Source organism: Crassostrea angulata, chromosome 10 (genome assembly GCF_025612915.1).
Source record: "Crassostrea angulata isolate pt1a10 chromosome 10, ASM2561291v2, whole genome shotgun sequence".
Classification (NCBI taxonomy): domain Eukaryota; kingdom Metazoa; phylum Mollusca; class Bivalvia; order Ostreida; family Ostreidae; genus Magallana; species Magallana angulata.
The window spans coordinates 51,772,406-51,789,460 of record NC_069120.1 but is presented as its reverse complement, the minus strand read 5'-3'; the positions used below and the strand labels follow the sequence as shown (position 1 = coordinate 51,789,460).

The window sequence follows — 17,055 nt, the reverse complement described above, 5'->3', positions numbered from 1 at the left end:
ATGTTTGCATTCATGCAGCTCGGAACCCAGCTAGATTTTAAATGCGACTCAAATGCATTGCAAAGAAGCAGTTCTTTTACCCATAATGTGTTTCCCTAGAAAAGAATTAAAAATTTAAACACTTTTCGAATGTAAGCTAGTACACCGTCTATGGTAGTAGCTGAAGGTTTTTTCTTTTTTATTTACTATTACAAACGTTAAAATAGGAATTTTTGAGTTTGCAGCTACACAAATAGCAAGACGCAAATCTTGTGTATTAGACAAGTAATAGCTTTCCAAAAAGCTTGCCTGACTAAACAAAATTATTCAATGGAAACATGCATACATCAATTAGGCTTTCTTATCAGAAATGAATTTTAATTTTCGCTGCTGATCATAAATTTATAAAAAAAAATGGAACATGCAAATTTAAGACGAAATGTTAGTCTTTTCTTCGATCTAGAACATGTACATGTACATATACGAGGGTCAATCAAAAAATACGAAGACAATGTGGCTGTGTATCATATATTTTTCATGAAAGTCATACGTAACAGATTAATCTGTGCATCAACACTTATGTTATTGATATGTGAAGTTTTAGTCCATTTGATGCATTGGTATTTTTGTTACCTCTTTTTAAAAACAACACGTTTTGTCACCACGGCGCACGGTAACGTTCAAAACATGACGTCAAGATTAAACACGCACAGTTTATAGATATACCCCATCTTTATATCACGCTTAGTCTCTTGTGCCTTTCTCCTTACAATTTAAAATGACACTGAACCACTTAACATCTTATTTGCACACATTTGTTCGAGAATAGTAATTTAGTTCTTCAAAGATTTTATTTTCTAACCGTGTATCTCTTAGTTTACAGTAAGGATAACCCTGAACGTCGGTTGACGTTACTTATTTTTGGACCAAATATTTACAGATATTCTACTCTCTTTCGGACTGTTTCATATTCAAAATACAATAACCACAACCCCCACAAATTTTTTTTACAGTTAAACACAAACCTGCAAATAATTGTTTACTTATTTTTTGCACCATTTAGCATTTTCACAGCTTGTATCGGGTTTTTCCTGAGTTAAATCCATTTTGTTTGTACTTCTCGTTGCACCGTGACGTCCGGCGACGTCGATGTTTTTAGTCTATTCTAAAGAGGACTATCTGTCTTTAGTTACTAATATCTATTCGACAAAACAGTATATCCCGTCATTAATTGGAACATAGAATACCATGACTATACTTAATTTGAGGTTTCAATATTATTTGGTTTTTAACCCCAATTTATAGAGATATTACTTTCAACATTATATAGTTTATTGATAACATAACAAATATGTTGACCGTGCGCCGTGACATCATTTTTGCAGGATTACATTCTAAATAATTCTTAGAAATAGAGTAATTTATGAACTTTTTTTCTTGCAAATTGTTAAAAACTATTGCTTAATCATGTCTACCAAATTTAGTAATGATATGACGTTAAGTAACAAAGCTATGACAAAAGTCTTCGTATTTTTTGATTGACACTCGTATATAACTTGAAATTCATTTAATTTATAAATTCAATTTTTTAGGAATGCACACATATCATATAAGTACATGTAAGTTTGAAAGCTGGATAGTAAATAGTCGGTTTTTCAAATTGTATTTGTTATATTGATTGCAAAATCAACTGAAAGGCATTTTTAAAACTTCCAACCTTATGAAATATGAGAGGGTATACAAACACGTATTGTTTCTGAATGTGTGTAGGCAGCTTCATTAAAATCATCTCGACAAGCAATTAAAAAAGGGTGAATTCTCATATTCATGAAAAAAAAACATAACTGTAACTTCAATTCAATTAGAATTCAATTAGAATTCCTTATTTGCAGAACTTTTCATTATTGCATGCTCCTACAAAAGTGGAGAGGGGGGGGGGGGCAAATCCATGATATTTACATTTATCCTATAAAGTTAAGAAAGTGCCAGCTGTCAAAAAAGAGGGGAGGGGGAAGCAGCCTCACTCACCCCAAACCCCGATGCTACGTGCCTGTGATGTAAACCCATGGTGTGATCTGGGGTATTTGCATGATCCCAACAGACTTGTCAACTAATCGACGCACAAAAACTATGAATGAGACATTTTAGCGCGAAATCCTGCTTTACCGTTTACGCAACGAATGAACTCATCCATTGGCAGAGATCAATAGGGGGGAGGGGGGGGGGGGGGTAGATGAATTGTTTGACATTTGTTTTGTAACAGCTACATATATGTATAATATACTTTGGATCGGATGTTTTGGAAGAAATCTATCGAATTAAGAAACACACTTGATTAGTAATTTTTAAATGTGGTAATGTACATTTAGTAAGACACGCGAGTTAGGTTCCCTTTTCAAGATTAATGAAATCGCCCAACTAAACGAAAATGGGGTCACATCCCGCTTTAGCGATTTAGTTCATCCAGTAATTATTTCAGCTGTATAAATATATATTTGTTTTAATCAAAACTGATGACTCTCTTGTAATAATGATAATCCAACACCAATTATTTCTTACATTGTATCGTAATACTAGACAACATGTTACAACTTGTTGCGATGACCCCCGCCCCTTTTTCCACGTTCAAATATGATGGAATGCTGATCTATTTTTAAAGCAGGATTACACACGTGCTCTGCGTTTACTTGAAAACTCTTGGTCGCTGTTGTTATCACATGCCATATAACATTTTCATCAATTATGAACGTAAATGCTGGCATTTTAAACATGCATCGGTTAATCTTTTTTGTGTTATATCATGATATTGCTTGTCCCATTGTCTGCACTGTTTCGGAGATTGCAACTTTTAAACCTTAGATATGCCTGACGTCATGACGTAAGGCAATAACGGCAGACCACTCGCAAGTCAAGCCGCGACCTATTTCCTCGGCAGCGGGCAAGGGGTCGGATACGAATAATTGTTCACATACACAGCTCGGAATCCAGCTAGATTTTAAATGCGACTCAAATGCATTGCATAGAAGAAGTTCTTTTATCCATAATGTGTTTCACTAAAAAATAACTAAAATGTTCAAACAATTTCCATAATGTAAACTGGTACCCTTTACGCACAAATACCCAGTTTATTTGCCCTATAAAACACAAACACATGGTAACAAGTCTAGCTTTTTACACTCATATTTCGCAATACCCGAACAAAATATTATTGTTACGACATTAATAAGATCATAATGAACAACTTTTGCAGCAACAGCCATAATGAAATCTTAACCGCTTTTGAGTTATAGAGCGATTACTTTCATGAATTCTAGGTCCCTAATTTGAGGGACCAGTCCCTTTTTCTTGATGTCAAATGAAAGATCTTGTAAACATAAATCTTTTTTGGTCAACATGTCTTAACAAAATATTTCCGGGAAAAAAAGATAAACTAAGAAAACCATGGCAAATCAAAACATTTTTTTTAATCTCATTTTTGGAGCCCTGACGAGCTTCGGCGCTTTTTGCGCTGACAAATTATAAATGCCCTATTACATATCTACATTTTTTTGAGTATCATTCCTGAAATTTTGAACTCAATATCTTTTTTAGTTTATGTAAACCAGTTTCGTGGACAAGCCGACCCTCTTAAAATCGTTGAATTGCTAATATCTCAAAACCGGAAGTGACATCACAATTAAAAAACATTTCTACTAAGGTTCAGAGCAATATCTATCAGATCTGAAAGTTTCACGTAAATCGACCGAGTAGTTTCTGAGAAATCGCGTACACAAAATTTGTAAGAAAAAAAAGAATAGGGAAAAAGAAACCGAACGAAAACAATAAGGTCTTCCGTTGGAAACGGAATTTAGGGTAATTCATGTAACCTCTTGTACATATAATTTCTAGAATTTCCTTTTTTTTTTCTTAGTATTAATAACCTGTAAACAATGCTCAAAAAGATACTCTCATTAGACTTTTGTACGACAACATTGAGTTGTGAACACTCACTTACTTACTGTGCCATTGTGATATGCGAGATCTTATTAGCTGATTGTAATTGTTTAATTTTTTTTCATCTTTTTTTAAATAACCAAAAATTTCACATTTAAATTCAAACTTATATGTTATGGGTAATATGTACAATCTAGGTACAATCTAGCCTTCTTAATGTATGATTAATTTTTCGATTTTAAAACTTGTCAATGACTCACCCCCCAGGTCGATGATCATAAATTTCTTCCCTCGTTCAAACGTTTTCAGCACCAGCTCCTGGTATTCTCCCCCACTCTCAAATCCACCAATCGGAAGTAGGCGGCAGTACAGGGCGGCAGCTTCCGGTTCATATGCTAGCATAAGCTGATCGTCGTGAATTCCAGCCTACCAAGCGTAACATAGTAAGAATCACAATTTTATTAACAATTTCTGATTTTAGCTATTCATTCATATCCTTTCAAAATAATAAACCTTAACAAACCAATGGTACATGATTATTTTTCTTCAAAAAGTAGTACTATTCAAAGGTAAATTAAATCAATTAAGTCAACAAATAAAGCTGATATAATCACGTATCCTGCACAAATTATCAAGAATTTACATCCAATAAATGACATGCGATGCACTAATGGAGTAGCTGAAAGAAATACATTTAAAGATAAGCTCAATCAAAATCTGTATGTGTGAAATAATGCACAAGGACTTAATTAGATATGTACCTCTTTTGCCGCTTCTCTTGTGAACTGTTTAGCAGAGTCAGTCCAAATAGCGGGAACTGTCAACACCCAAAAAATACCGTCAGCTGTCAATGCTTCTAGAATGTTCTTGTCTTTTAAATGGCGCAGTAAATGTTCTTTGAGATATCGAATGGCATGTGCTATGATAACCATATACGGCATCTTTTTACCATCTATGTCTTCTATCTCCATACTTCTCTCAAGTTTAGTAAATAAACGATCACTCCCTGTTTGATCTTTAGATATATCCTAATAATGAACAGAGGAAAGTATCCATTTAAAAAAAAAATTAATTGAATACTAGTACCTGACTCAAAACCTATAAGATCTTTTAAGGAGATACAAAAGAGAAAACAAAATACCAGTGCATTCATGAGTTTCATCTTGAAGCGACTGAAGTAGTACCACTCTTGGTGTTCTTCTGCTTCAGACAGCTCTGCGTATTTATCTTCCGCGTCGTAACCAAAGCTGTGAAATGTCTGGTCAGGTTTTAACAATACAGTTGTCGGTGCTTTGTATGATATTCCACCAGACTGTACAGATGACCAGTGGTTGGTGTGGATCTTTAAAGGATTTTTTTGGAATTCATCGCAAAACGAAAAGGCGTACCCAGAGTAGGTCGACCCAAAATCAATGGCGGCAACAACAATGTTCTCCCTCTTTTGTTCGCCACCTTTGTCATTTGAGTTAAACAGCATGAATTATTAATGAGATTTTTATTTTATTTTACTTTATTTTTTATTCATTTACATTTTTGAGAAACTGATTTCAAAAGTATTTTCTTATTAGTAAATCATCGTTTTTAACTTACCTTTTTTGGGATTCTGTTTTTCGTGGGCCATTATCTGTTTTCTAACACTGTTTTTCGTAGTTTAGATTATCAAAATAACAGAAAAATCATCTCTGCTACACTGTTTGTCAGAACACTTGTTAGATTGAGGCGCAGTTATTTGTTTAAATAACAACGTATCAAATTAGAAGATCTCTGGAAAATTTTCAAGTAGACAGATACATTGCACAATTTGCGTTTGAGTTTAATCTATCATCCGTGGTTTATTGGCAATTTTTAAAACATGTTTAAACCTATCGTCATCTTTAAAACTTCCTCATATACCGTAATACGTCTTATTTAGTTCATGAAATGGCTGGCGGTACTAGCTCCTTGGACGGGAAGCTTCTTGTCGTGCCATAGACTTTGTGACAGCATACAGTGGTTATGCCTTTTCTTTTCGGAATGATTACCGACTTGATCCCTTAAAGATTGAAGTAAACCACTGGACCGGAAATGGATCCCAAACGATGTGACCAAAGGCTCCATCATCTGTTCTCTTAAATCCTGACAAAACCTTCAAATCGTTTGGATATACGACAGAAGAAGAATATTCAAGTCTTGTCGAGAATGGGCAGCACCAAGAATGGTACTTCTTTAGAAAGATTAAAATGAGACTGCTCTATCGTGAGGTAAAGTACGTTCAAAACTAGACAGAGAAAAAGATGAAAAAGTAATTTGTATACTTTGAAAAAAAATATTTATATGTGTTTAATTGTGTCTTTTTCTTTAAAACAGAAAATTTCTAGAACAGACATTATAGAAGATGAAAGGGTAAACCGATGCTAGGGCTAACTATTATCAGCATGATCATCCGATATCTTAAGGATGATTTATTCAAAAGATTGGAGCAGAGAGGAATGCCTTTAATAGATCAAGACGTCCTATGGGTGCTTACAGTTCCCGCCATTTGGTCAGATGCCGCTAAACAGTTAACAAAGGAAGCTGCAGAAAAGGCATTTGTAATTGTAGAATTTGAATATATTTTCGCAATTCTAATGATTAAATAAAAAAAAATCCCTTATTATTGCAAGGCGGGAATAAAATCAGATGACGTCATGATAGCATATGAACCCGAAGCAGCAGCACTGTATTGCCGGTTCAAAATATGAAAAATATTTCTAATGCGAATGACGACAGCAATCTAGCGAAGAAAACGAAGATGTTGGTGTTTGATATGGGAGGTAAACTTATACATTGTCTGGTGTTTAATGTTTATGGTTTGTTAAATGGAATTTTTCCTGTTGTTTTTTTTAATTAAGCAATGATCTTTCTTATCCTTAACTAAGCCACCATGTATTTATGTTTCTCGACAGGTACAAGATATGAAAAAATATTACAGTACGGTTAATATTCAACATACATGTATTTATGTTTCTCGACAGGTACAAGATATGAAAAATATTACAGTACGGTTAATATTCAACATACATGTATTTGCGATAACAAAATAAACGGCAAAAAAAAGAGCAAAAATAAGTAGACTATTTCAAGTAGATATCTCTAAAATAAAAAGATATCTTTCTGTCGATGCGTAACACCTCGTTTGTGGATGATGTTTTAAGATGCTATTGGATCACAGGGGCATCGTATCCGCTCTACACTCTATGACATATATATATATATATAAATAATACACTAGGGAAGAATCGAAAGTAGGACACGATTTGTAAATAATGTCAAAAAACAACTTACTTGACAAAAGTTACGCAAATCCTCCCACACAATGTTGCAAATGTTGTCAAAAAACATGTTCACACTCAAATATTCCTAATAAACTCGGTAAAAAGCGTTTTTATCCCATTAAAACAGCTGTCTGCTGCAGAAACCTAATCCCTTCGCCCAAGAAAAGATAACTCTGTACTTTCGCCATCCGAAAAATCTCGGGACTCTCTATATGTTCAGTAATGATACATAGTAAAATTCCGCGAAACATCAATAACAAAACAAAGAAATAAATTTTATACATCTTCAGATCTGAACTTGCAGCACGGGTAGGGGTGAATTTTGAATGATGGACAATCTTATTTTAAATAAATAAGTAGAATTCAGTTTAAAATGTCAAAATATATGTATATTTTTTTGAATAATGCATATCTGCTGTCACAATTCATATATTTGTGGTCTTAAAGATACATGTAATGATAGGAAATTAGAGAACAATGAATATTGTTCGACCTGCTACTGCAATTACTTTATGCTGACCACTAGAGAATGACCATTTGATTTAGAAGAAAAAGACTCGTATAGTTTAAATTTAATTAAGGAATTTATTTTGTAATTTTAGAATGAAAATTAATGATGATGAAAAAGTGTTGAAACAGTATCTAATTTTAGATATTTTTTTCTTCTCTAAAATGTTAATGAAAAACTACGTTGGTGTTGACATATAATTTTTTAAATTATTTTTTATTCAACAATTAAAATACTCATAATTCATTTATTGTCTTTGCAACCCATTCCTTCAAAATTAATTGTCGTTGCCTAGAATTTCAGCATTTTTTATTGTCAATATCAAATAACTAGTATATTTACATTTCTACATTAAATGATAGCAAATATATTTGTTTTTAAACAATTGTATATGAAATGACACTAATTAAAGCACATGCCAAATATATCGGAATGAATGTTATTATGCTTACGGTAGTTACATATTTTATTAAGACAAAAATTTCCCCAGTTTACCGCCGAAATTTCTATCATTACTGAACATTTATAGAGAGAGAAAGTACAGAGATTAGGTTTCTGCAGCAGACAGCGGTTTTATTGGAATAAAAACGCTTTTTACCGAGTTTATTAGGAATATTTGAGTGTGAACGTGTTTTTGACAACATTTGCAACATTGTGTGGAAGGATTTGCGTAACTTTTGTCAAATAAGTTGTTTTTTGACATTGTTTACAAATCGTGTCCTACTTTCGATTCTTCCCCTGTGTATTATTTATATATATGTCATAGAGTGTAGAGCGGATACGATGCCCCTGTAATTGGATACTAGTACCTTACGATATTCATATGAATAAAAGTATATTGAATTCAAAATACTTTTTATGACCATCGTCACGTGTCTCATACCACCTTAAGATAACACCCAGAAACGAAAGTATTACACACAGACAGAATGAAGGACAGACAGGCATTTGCTTTTGAATTGAAAAGAAAATAATAGATTTAATTCACTTCTTTTAAAATTTCTATAAGGGGGTACAACAGATATAAGCGCCATTGCGATCAAAAGTGAGAAAGAAATTCACATCGTAGAAAAAGCTTGTGGAGGCGCATTTGGCAGAGTCTACATCAACGAAAAATTTATACAGTGGCTGGAGGACGTGTTTGGAAAAGAAATTTTAAAGAAAACATCGATCTGACTATATGTTGCTGATTAAACATTTTGAAAACAAAAAAACGTTTAATAGACCCTAGCACTGACAAACAGATATGCTTTCAGATTCCTTCATCTCTAAAATCAATGACAGAAAACCTTTGGGAGTATTCTATCCAAGACCGGTTAAAAAAATGGAAATAAATGCCGTGCAGGTTAAAGGTCGCAGAAAATTATTCGTCCCATCTTCATTTTTGTTAGAAAACTTTTTTATCCCAATTGCTTTAAATGTTTTTGAGGAACTGCAACATATTCTCTCAAAACATGGAGATATCGACTGTGTGTTGGCTGTAGGAGGTTTGGCTCAGTCTCCTGCCGTTGTCTCTGAGATCCGGAAATACGTCAAAGACATAATGTGTACGTTCCATTCGATTCATTCTTAGCAGTAGTCAGTGGGGCGGTGCTGTATGGACATGAGAATATTATCATTAAGGCAAGAGTTTGTCCCTATTCTTATGGTATTCAAACGATGAGACCGTTTATTAAAGGAGATGATGAAAATAAAGAAGTTGTTCAAGAAGGAGAAACGTGGTGTAAACAATGCTTTAGAGCTCTTTACAAAGCTGGAGATCTCGTGAAACTAGGAGACGTGTCTTCATACGACTTGAAAGAGTCATTTGAAGATGAAAACATAAAGCAATAGCGATTACGTCCAATACGTTGCGTTATGTTTATATCGAAGAAAAACGATGTTAGGTATGTCGCCGACAAGGGGTGCATTGAACATGGAACAATCGAAATTGAAGCCCCAAAAAATGGATTTCCGGTGTAACGAAGAATATTGACCCGGGTTGAAAATTGACCCGGGGTCATTTTTCAACGTTGAATATTGATCCGGCGGGTCATTTTTCAACGTTGAAAATTGAGACCAAAATCGTGAAATTTATACCTGGGGTCATTTTTCAACAGTATGAGAAAGATTTTTCTAAACTCTGATAACATCGACACGTTGAAAATTGATCCTGTTGAGAATTGACCCCAACCTCAGAGTTTTGATCTGAACTGGAAGTTACTCTACACAGTTTAAATGTACAATCATGCACATATTTGAAAGTTTTAGTTTTAAAATGTTCATATTGTCCGATACATATGCGAACGGGCTAATTTCTTTTAGGTTGATAGGTCCAATTTATCATTTAATTTTGAGACTGAAAATATGATATCCATTTATTATTACTATACTATGTAAATAAAGCTAAGTAGATGACCGTTTGCTTCGGAATGGAACAGGCGAGTAGGGCTAGAATACTTTTTGACATAGTGACATGGTTTTCATTCCCTCATGTGACAGAATTTTAAGTTTCAACTTGTCATAATCTCTGATAAATATATCTAACAAATGTATTGCCCGTTATTGTCACTTTTAAGGCAATTCAACAGAGCCCTATTCGACAGGCACCTGGCGTTGTATTTTCTAATAATTGAAAATATAACCTCTATACTGTTTTATTGGGTAAAGGGTATATATATTTATATCAAGACAAAAGGATATAATGTCAGATACCTATGCTTAATTTGAAGAAGTCAGCATCCCTGACAAAAAAAATAAATGAATGGTTGTCATAGTTTTATCGTTTTTATGTATACCGTATTATACATATATACTTGACAATAATTTTTCATAAACTTGTCGGATTAACTTTATTGAAGCACCATCCAATTTTCTGCATATGCAGAGTCATAGTTCTTTTAAAAAATGCAATTTATTTCTATCATTTTGAGTTTTTAATTCCATCAAATTAGATACACAGGCAACTGACGTAATATATTTCCTCAAAATTAAAAACATATAGCATACAGCAAAAATGTTATCAATTTAAAAAGAAAAAAGTAGGTTTGCATCTAGATATACAGTCGGAGGATGGTTGATCTAATTATATTAATGGTATACATGAAAAGGCATGCAAAAAGTTGAATATATTAAGATTACTCAAGCATACAATTGATAGATAAACACTTGTTAAACTTCGGCTTTTATCAGACCTAGACTGGAATATGGTGATGTTGTTTGGAGCAGCTGTATCAAGGAAAATCCGAATTGCTTAAACATGTACAAATTGAAGCAACCAGAACAGTGACAGGGATCAGAGTTAATTCTTCTAAAATAATTTTATATAGTGAGCTTGATTTGGAAACCTTACAATCTCGAAGGGATAAACATAAACTAATTATATCCTCCAAGATTATAAATGGTTAAACACCACAAAATATGTTAGATTGAATTCAATCATATTTTCTAACTGAACATACATGTAATCTTAGGTCAAATGAGCTTATTTTTCATCTACCACTATATACTTATTACAATAGCTTTGCTCCGTCTACATGTAAATTATGGAATAATCTTCATGCAGGAAAGAAAATTCCATCAACTTTATCCTTCTTTAAGTCAAAACTTAAAAAACAAAATTTACCTAAAGCTTACAAAAATTTCAGTTAATTATTTTACGTCAATTACGGAATAAAGCTAGTAAAGCTTACTTTAAGGATTTTTTTTAACTGATGGGAGTCGATGTTTATAGTGTAGGTCTAAATCTGAAGGAAATGTGATTCCCCCCCCCCCCCTGAATATCCAAGAAGACGAACTTTTTAAACAACTTATTGACATTAGTGTTCCTTTTTATTTGAACTATATACTATATGGTAGTTCTGATTTTTCATATAGATAAAACTGTAAAATTGTTTCCCATGTTTATATTTATATTAGAGCTCCAAAGCGTTTTTGATTCTCTTAGGTTACACGATTTAAACCTATTTAAGAATTATAAATGTATATTTACTTAATATATAGCCCCCTTTTATTTACTGTTCTTTTCAAATGGGTTGGATCATGAAAATGTCATTCTTATGTTTATATCCCTGCAAGTATAAATGAAGGTGATAGGTTTGTTAATGTAGGTGCGAGTGAACATGTATACCAACAATAAGTCATACAATCATATATCATAAATATTCAGATAATTATTTAATATTCAAGTATCCCCTGTCTTATATGCACATACATGTAATATCAATAATATTCTGTAAACTTGTAATACTATATTCTTATGACTATAGATAATTTCTTCTTGACTTTGTATGTTTGAAAAGGTTTACATAGGCTAAGACTCTTATCCAATCCATTCAATAATTTGATCATTCCGTTCAATAAAACACGTTTTAATTGATTTAATAATGTAGGTGGCTGTGATGGGAAGGTCAATCATCTACTCCAACGCTGCTGTGTGATCTTCTTCTTCTTCTTCATATTTCTATTCAAAAAATGCAATTCACCTATTTATTGACGAAAACAATTACTGTTAGTATTTATGATAAATTTTTGTAATCAAAGCAATTTAGAAACTATTAAAGCAAAATTATTTTATTGTCATCCTGTACAAAAATTAGGTTGCTAACTTGCTACAGATTCCATGAAGGAGAAATGTTTATGCCTAAAAAAAATCAGCGATTTGATGATATTTAGTTACCCTAGTCACCACGTAACAAATAAAATTTTAAAAAATGGCTTTCAAGATAAAGTTACTACAGCATTGTTAATGAAAGAGAACATGTGAGCATATCATCATTTTGTACACTGTTATTGGCTGGATAGGTGTGAATACAAAATTCAGATAATAACAGTTTTAATAAACTGAGTGGGTGCGAGCACAAAAATCTCAATATGACATACTCTACATTTTGTATTTGCACACACCCAGAAAATCTACAATGAACAATATCAAAGTTTCAATTTACTGGATGAACGAAAAACCAAAATTAAACAATATGATGTATTGTAATTTTTAAGATATTTACATTTGTACACTTCTCCAGCGAATTTAAAAATAGAGTTTAACTGCATTGAACATTTTAACGTGTAATTATGTATATGTCAAGGGGTAGCTGATATATAATATTCTGGGCTACATTTGGGAACAATTAAGAACTCCAAGACCTTTTGTGGAAATGACGCTGAATATTTATTGTTGTATTTGTATATCGAATAAATGGTTTCCTCAAGTACAGCTAGGTGATCTATAATTATATAAAATTATAACATTACTAAAACACGCTCATTCTCTACATTCACTCATTAAATTTATCTTTAGTTGAATAATATTTGAATTACACATATTTGATTAAAATAACCCATCAAGTATAACAGCAATATGAACTGAGATAATAGTCGGGTTGACAAGCTATGAAGCTTAATAATTCAACCGTCTGTCTTGGGTGGCGACGTGACATTAAATCAGAGTTCGTGCTAAAAATTCGATAATGCAAACGGACATGCGCTCTCACTCACTTAAACCCGAAAAACCAGTCTAACACACCCATTCATTCACTGATCCACCCGCTAAACGTAACCACGTGACCTCTCGTACTACTGTCATACTATGAATGATTGTATGAATGAAGGAAGCGGTGTGAATGTAAACAAATGAACAATGGGAAATGAAAACATGAAATGTTGAAATAAGTGAACGCAAATATGAATACTAATTAACTAAAACAATTAATCCTTTGACATATACAAATATTCTTTAAATAACATATATTTTTTTAAAGAAATATATAGATATCACACAAAACAGCAATTATACGCGAAAAATTATTACATATTTAAAGTGATAATATGTAAATTTAAAAATATTCATTTATAAAGTCTCATTTTTAACCCCCCCCCCCCCCCCGTTGAAACATATCAATATAAAGAATAAATATGTGTAAACTGATAATTTTTAATTAAATAAACTCAAGTTATAATATTGATTCGTTATTTTGTGCTTCTTTGCTGTTGAATTTTGAACCGGTTTCATGATCAAAATTCCACGATGCGGGTCAATTTTCAACGGATTAGGGTCTTTATTCAACACCTTTCGTCTCATTATTCAACGTGGAAAAATGACCCCCGGGTCAATTTTCAACCCGGGTCAAAATTCTTCGTTACACCGGTTCATTATGAATGTACTGTTGCACTTGAGTTTGCTGGAACAGAAATTATCGCTCGTTTAAAAGACAAGAAAGGGACTAAAACTATTAGACTGGAATTCATGAATTAACAAGGAAGTCATTCTCTCAATGCTTTGTTGCATTCTCAAATGAGAATTTTGCGATGGACTGTTATGTTATTTCTAATATAAGAATTAAGAAACACTATTCAAACAAATCTGCAAATTTGAAAAATAGCAGAAACTTTCTATAGTCTGTCCCAAGTTATTGCTTCCATCAATGTTTGATTAAAATACAGATGCCTGTGAAAGAAATACAGTTGAAATCGATGAAAGGGATTATTTCCAAAACATCTTAATTGAACAATTATCCCTTTTCACTCATAAAATTTCACAGGAACGAAAACAATTTTCTTAAGGAGATTTATAATGGGAAATGTTAACATCTTTTCTCCATTCGGAAGTACTCGGGATACCTTGCGCAATTTTTTAACGTTATCATCCGGGCTTATTAATGGCTGATGCAATGAAAAAGAGGGGCGTTTCAAAACAGATAATCTGCACATTTTTCATATTAGTGGATGAGTGTAGTTTGAGCACAAAGGTATTTACTATTATTGCAATATCAAGCAAAAGGTGGTGGAAGCAAAAACTCGGGACGAATATAATAAATTTCATTGATTTTTGATGAACACCAAATCATGACTCAATCTAGTTTTCATATTGAAAAGGAATATGAATCATTTATGAAAATTCAGATTTCTACATTTATTCGTTGTTTTTTGACCGTTGATTTTTAATTATATAGATTTTAAAAAAAAATCCGTAAATGATATTGATCAAATCTAGTGTGTAACGAGATAAAGGAAATAAACTGAGAAGTGAATTTTCGATGACTCCAGTGTCCCAGTTACATTGATTTGAAATTAAAATCTGTGAACATTGATACAAATTTTTTAAATATTTGATTTTAATAATTGACATACGCACTATGTTAAAATTCACATGTAGAACAATTTTAATTAGAACTTTTGTTCTATTTTCTTTATATTTTAACGATTTGGATCGTGATAGAATAATCGTCTGTTGAATTCAGGCATCTGAAATGCATATCAGGGTCATATCAAGAATACGTTAACGGTTGATCCATACAGTCTATATAACAAAAGTAATAAAGAATAAAAAGCGTATTGCTAACAAGGTTGAGTTTATCTTGATTTATCAACAAGAAAAAGACTCCAGAGTTGAGACAATATTAAAGCTATAAAGTTTAATACATTGTGGTTTATTTTAAACAAATTGACAATGAGGGTCTGTGTATGACAAATAAAATCTAATTTCTTGTTAATGTTTGCCATATACATTTGTTTGGCACTACAGAAATGATTTAAATGATATCTGCGTAAATTGACACAATCTTATGAAATCAGCTTGTATGAAATCCAAGCCCGCAAAATAAAACAATGTTTAGTCATTTTTAAGTCATGTTTGATCGAACACGATTGCCCAAATAAAACAGAGTTGCATGAGGTTCTATTACAAGAAGTAGCATGGAATAAATTTGTTAGTTAAAACAATAGGCAATTTCTACGACGAATAATTTTTGTTTTATATACTAGTTTTCGGAAAACCTTTTGCTTTATATTCTTAAAATCTAAGAATATGAACGCAACAGTATTAGAGATTTTTCAGATCATGCTCTTTTATGATTAGAATTTGGAATAAAGAAAGAAGACATATACACATAGCTCTATTGGTTATCACAAGATATCCAATGACTGTTTAATTTATAATGTGTAGTGTAACACAGCACAAAAACGTTTTATAAGAATTTGTAAATAATAATACTTTATGCCCATACATTGATCTTAACAATTACCAATAAAATCAATTCAATGATAAACTCAAATCGTTTGTTCCATCTATGAACTGCATCTTGTAAATTGTTCACCCTAAAAACAACTAAATAGTCATTGACGAAATAATGTCATTTATTAATGATGAATACAAAACTTGCACAAATAAACAATATCACAAACAGGGAGATATCTGACAAAGTCAATACTTAACTTATTAAGGTCTTCCGTTTCCAACAGAAGACCTTATAGTGATTGTAGTGGGTTTTTTTTTTCCCGGGTTTTTCCCCCTTTTTGTCGGCAGAATTTCTCAGAGATGGCTTGATAGATTCCCTGAAATTTTCTGAGATGATAGAGACTGATAATATCTCTAGCTGTTTTTTTTATTTTTTCAAAATTCATTTCCGATCGTCCGTTTCCTGTCCCGCGTCAAAAAATCTTGTTTCCTCGAGATCTCAGAATCGGCAAGCACTCGAACATCCAAACTTTGTGTGATGATAGAACCATAGTTATAGATGTGTTTAAACTATTTTGTTTTGTTTGTCATAACTTCCAGTCGTCACCGGAAGCACTTCAAAATTTCTTGTTTTTACGTATTTAAATTATTTTCCGTAGAATAAAGATATTAGTATAAATACTTTCATATGTAATCTACGCAATGTTAAATAAACAAAAAGAAATTTACATTCGGTGAGATATCTCAATTATCTCAGGTAGCTTTTTTGAAACAATTTTGTTCCCACGTGATCTCAAAAACTATTCGTGATACAGACACGAAACTTTCATGGATGATAGACAATTGAATGAAAATGTGTTTAACTGCTTTCATTTTGTCGACCGTCACTTCCGGTCCACGTACACCGGAAGAGTTTGGCTGTTTTTCTTTGACAATTCTAGATAAATTGATATGCAATAAAGTCCTGTTTTCTAATGTCTAACAAATACTAACTTTCATTTTCATTGAGCACTTCCGTTTTTCCGTTTTCTGTCCCAAGACAAAATACATTGACTCCCCAAGATCTCAAAAACGGTAATGACTTGAACAATCAAACTTTGTGGGATGATAGATCTATGTATGTAAATGAGTTTACACATTTTTGTTTTGTTTGGCGTAACTTCCGGTCGTCACCGGATGCACTTAAAAAATTATGTTTTAAGGTTTTTTATCTATTTTCCGTATAATAAAGATATTAGTATGAATCTTTACATGTAAACAGATAGCCATGCTATGACCTTGAATTGCTAGTATTACATAATGGTCCCTATGATATTTATGTGTACCTAGGTACTGCGCACTGAATGGTATTAATGATAATTAACATAATGAACTCTGTGAATCTTGTAGCACTGCGTAGTATTCCTAAA

At 32.5% G+C, this 17,055-nt stretch overlaps 2 pseudogenes; one reads left to right on the top strand and one right to left on the bottom strand.

Annotated features, from left to right (window-relative positions):
• Window positions 1-5,663, bottom strand: part of LOC128165259 (heat shock 70 kDa protein 12A-like) — a 62,933-nt pseudogene extending 57,270 nt beyond the window's left edge.
• A 169-nt stretch (window positions 5,664-5,832) lies between these two features.
• LOC128165267 (heat shock 70 kDa protein 12A-like) lies at window positions 5,833-14,010 on the top strand (annotated as a pseudogene).
• The last annotated feature ends 3,045 nt before the right edge of the window (window positions 14,011-17,055 follow it).